This window comes from Electrona antarctica (assembly GCF_951216825.1).
Source record: "Electrona antarctica genome assembly, chromosome: 19".
Lineage (NCBI taxonomy): Eukaryota > Metazoa > Chordata > Actinopteri > Myctophiformes > Myctophidae > Electrona > Electrona antarctica.
The window spans coordinates 14,274,231-14,279,230 of NC_136800.1; the positions used below are offsets into that span (position 1 = coordinate 14,274,231).

Genomic DNA, 5,000 nt, shown 5'->3' on the forward strand with positions numbered 1-5,000 from the left:
ATATAAGACCATTCTAAGAAGAGACAACGTGTACAGCTATGGAAGTAGCCAATAACGAAGAATAAACATTTTCGTTTTCTTTCTTTTTACATGTTTTTATTGGTTAGATATAGCCGATCTACAAGCTCACAACGTGTTCCTCTTTTACGCGTTGTGACATGGTATTTTCTGTGTGTGATACAGTATATACCGTTGCGGGCTTAATTCAAGTCCTTAGAAAGATATTTCTGAAACTTTCCCTGCACATGGAATCACATAGATGGCATAACCATGTAATGGCTTTGAGCGGTTTGGTTCCCCCCATAACAACAGAACAGAACAGAACAGAACATCCCTGGAAACCCAAAGCTCCCTCCTCATCTATTTCCCCCAAACGCATTCCCACTCTCTCTCTTTCTCATTTTCTCTCTACGTTTATCCCTCTCTCTCTCTCTTTCTCTATGGGTTTCTCCCTCTCTCTCCCTGGCTCTCTTGAGCACTCTCTTTCTCCAATGCATCACCTCTGGGCACCTAGCCAAGATACAATGAAAGCCACACGCACACGCGCACGCACACACGCACGCGCATGTCGCACGCACACATGCACACACGCGCACACACACACACACACACACACACACACACACACACACACACACACACACACACGCACATGCACATGCACATGCACATGCCCCCCTCCAGCCATTTGTATTTCCTGTGTTAGCAGCATGCATTGTAGGAACAGCAGAGAGAACTGCATGGGAACTAAAACCATTCACTCACCATGTTAGAGACTCACAGACACAAGCCCTCAAAACCTAACATTACATCCTGGTTCCCATTTGGATCTATTTTGTTATGTATTTATTTGTCACACCCTGATCCAACTCAATAAAAAAAAAACGATTATTACACATGTATAAATATAATCTGGACATTGCCGTTTTCAATAGCAGCCACGTTTTGCATATTTTGTATCCATCCATTAATTTATTCCCCCTGTAAATTACATGTCTGCTAATTAGGGATGAGACGATATGAAAATGACATGTCACGATTATTGTGGCAAAAATAATTTGCGATTTACAATAACACGATAATCAAAATATGCGTACAACTTAAAATGCCACTTTGGTTAAACACTTGAACCCCCAGCATCCCTATTCTGGGATAGCAAATAGCAGAACTACAAGCTCACAATGTGTTGCATCGGCTATTTTTGGGCTAATACATTTGTGTATTGAAATAAGAGTATACCAAATGCGCTCTTTACAGGTCTGTTTTATCAAGTACTCTATAGAGGCTTTACAGGTCTGTTTTATCAAGTATAGAGGCTTTACAGGTCTGTTTTATCAAGTATAGAGGGTTTACATGTCTGTTTTATCAAGTATAGAGGGTTTACATGTCTGTTTTATCAAGTATAGAGGGTTTACAGGTCTGTTTTATCAAGTATGGAGGGTTTACATGTATGTTGTATCAAGTATAGAGGGTTTACATGTCTGTTTTATCAAGTATAGAGGGTTTACAGGTCTGTTTTATCAAGTATAGAGGCTTTACAGGTCTGTTTTATCAAGTATAGAGGGTTTACATGTCTGTTTTATCAAGTATAGAGGGTTTACATGTCTGTTGTATCAAGTATAGAGGGTTTACAGGTCTGTTTTATCAAGTATGGAGGGTTTACATGTCTGTTGTATCAAGTATAGAGGGTTTACATGTCTGTTTTATCAAGTATAGAGGGTTTACGTGGTACTGAATTTCCAGCTCAACTAAAGCTAATTCATCCTAGTCAGTAGTGTATGTGACGGAGGACAATTTCACGATACATTTTAATTTCTGCAATACAATTATTGAGAGCGTTTTTTTTTTCACAATTATCATCAGATCCCTATGTAAAGTGTACATAAATAAATAAATGTACATAAATGTATGTACATAAAATGTCATAAACATTTCCAATTGACTAGTGACTACATTTTCAATTGACTACATTTTCAATTGACTAGTGACTACATTTTCAATTGACTAGTATCTAGTCAATTGAAATGGTAATGGTAAATGGTAAATGGTATCTCAAAACAGCCTATAAAAAAGAAATTGTATCGGCCTAAACAGAAGGAATGTGCTCCAATATTGTTCTGCTGGTGTCTGTATTAACTAGTCACTAGTTAATACAGACACATCATTGTATGTCAACAGAGGTGTGGTCTTACCAGATCAGTTCTCAGCTATTGGGCGACGCCACAGACTTCCCAGCTACGCCACGGTATTCCAAGCTTTGCTATTGGCTGTTGAAGTTGGACTCCTCCACCTTCCCATCCTCCGGGTGCTGCAGGTTTTCAGTAAGCATCCCTGTCAATCAAGCAAACAAACAATTCAGCAGTTGAACCAGGGTTTGTTTAGTTGCGATAATATAAAATGATCTGTTCGCAATCGATCCATGTTTTGGGCTAGTGATAGTGTTGTTGCAAAAATCTGGACCCTTTGCTGAAATAAAATAATGTGTGGTTGTTGTACTGCATGTTGTCACTCAGTGGGAGTTGGAAAACCAATATAAAGTAAACAAACATGGTCTCTGTTTTATTATCGAGTCAGACTGCCAGAGTTAACATGGAAAAACACAAAACCAAGATGGAAATGCAAACGGGAAGAAGTTGTTAAAAGTGGGGATACATGAAACGGATAGCCTCTCTGAAATGCACGTGGTGCAAAAAAATAATTTCCATCAACTCCAATGCAATAAAGCAGGGATCTTCAACAGGGGGTCCGGGTCCCCTAGGGGAACATTAGCCCAAAATAGTAGATCTACAAGCTCACAGATCGGCTATTTTCGGTGAAGAGGTTTGGTGTACAGGAGAAAGGAGCGGACAAAGTACCGAGCCAAAGGTCAAGTTTACAAAGTATTGAGGATTTGAAGTGGTTAAATGCAGATTTGAATCTGATATGTAAATGAATCCAATATGTAGGGTCTCTGCTTCATCTCTCTCTCTCAGCAAATGTTGAAGACCCCTACAATAAAGAATGTTCTACAAAAGAGTGTGTAGCATATTGGAACAGTATTATGTGTTTATGTGCATGGCATGCCTCAGCACCATCACAATTACTGTAGTCATGAGGAAAGCAGCAGTAAATCCTATCCTGCAGCTCCATTATATGGGTGCATACAGTATAGTACACAAAATATATATCTGCACTCGGTTGATACTAGCTATTCTAAAATCTTCCAGCGATGAGTGCAGAGCTGTCCAGAAGGAGACACAGTGGAAGCAGGAGGAATCCCACTGACAGAACTGGAATCAGCACTACAGCATACCTACAGAGTGGTATGCTGTGGCATGCACGCACGCACGCACGCACGCACGCACGCACGCACGCACGCACGCACGCACGCACGCACGCACGCACGCACGCACGCACAACCACTGGTAGAAATCCAAATCCTCTACAAATGTAGGGGCCATTGACTCATACATGTATTATTAGGTAACCAGAAGTACCTCCAACCTATAGGGCAACACTCAAATAACTTCCTCAATACGCATGATTGGATGAATTCTATCTTCCATTCACTCCCTTTTCTAACCATTAGCGTGTTTGTCTTTCTACGTCTCCTCGTCTACTCCAACCGAGTGACTCAGCAGACACACCAATGAGTGTCTTTTCCTACCTCCTTATGCATGTTTAATAGTTTCTGAATTATATATCAACCGTCTACATGAACCCTATTGTCCCAATTCGAGGCATGTCACACTAGGTGAACATTTGGCAAAAAAAACATTCCACGAAAATATACCCTTTTTCACAGTAATTTTCAAAACATAAATTAGCCCTTTACTGTCCATAAGCCTCCGTCTTTCCAACCTCAAACACATAGGCAGCATACAGCCAAAAAGAGAGAGAAAAAAAGATTGAAACATTTCCTGTTCCAAGAAAAATATGACTACTTTTCCTTGTGTGTACAGTCAGCTGCTTGTATGTGTGTTGGAGGGAATGATACAAAGTTTTTTTTGCAGTGTATGCTGATGTAAGAGTCGTACGTGCATGTGTCTCAGATGGTGCTTTTTCCAGCTCGCTGATAATGGGGCGTCTAGCTACTTGAGCCTGACTCAGCACTTCAACACACACACACACACACACACACACACACACACACACACACACACACACACACACACACACACACACACACACACACACACACACACACACACACACACACACACACACACACACACACACACACAAGAACATGGTGTTCTCAACTGGCTGGGAGCTTGCTACTCTTATGTCTGTAGTATGTCTTCAGCCACTGTTAACTGTCTTTACGTCTCGGCCCTTTCTTTTCCTTCTATTAAGTTCCTTCTCTTTTTTTCTCAAATCTCGTCTCCCCTCTGTAGTTTTACTGTGATGAGAGGGAAGTCCCCCCCCTCCTTCCCAAGGGTCTTCTGTTCCAAATTCTCTTTTGCAATTTCTTCCAGATTCTCAGATTTGTGTTTGCCATATCAAATGTACATTTATATTCATTGTGCCCACATACACACACGTGTGCAATGGCGCTCCCTCCTGCGAGTCAAATAATTAATCAAACAACAAGTCATCTATTAATTAGATCAGTTCCTCAGTGCCTCAGATGACAACGCACGCGCTCACAGCACACACACACACGCACGCACAGTCACACACACGCAGGCAGGCAGACAGACGCAGAGCTGCTGAATACTTTATGGTGACCTTTGCAGAGAGATGACAACAAAGTCGCCCCACCTTGCTCCCCGTCAGTCCATCCATCTATCGCCTCCAATCCCATCTATCTTTCCTTCCTTTCTTACGCTCCTCTCCAACGCATCCTACTCTATTCTCCCCTCCCCTCCAATCCATCCATCGTTTAGACTCAGAGTTATCCTCTCTCTCTCTCTCTCTCACTGTGATCTATTCCCTCATCTCCAGTATCTTTCCATCACTGTCCTCCTCTCCTCCCACGCATTCTCAGCAGGCACTGAGGTGGACAGCCTGCCGCAGAG

The 5,000-nt window shown here is 41.8% G+C and overlaps 1 long non-coding RNA gene across 1 annotated transcript in view; it reads right to left on the minus strand.

Moving 5' to 3' along the window:
* The window catches only part of LOC306943691, a 54,362-nt gene that overhangs the window by 13,323 nt on the left and 36,039 nt on the right, over window positions 1-5,000 (minus strand). Inside the window, exon 2 of the long non-coding RNA XR_013792451.1 lies at window positions 2,193-2,331. This is a non-coding gene — a long non-coding RNA (uncharacterized lncRNA). The remainder of the gene's footprint in view (window positions 1-2,192; window positions 2,332-5,000) is intronic.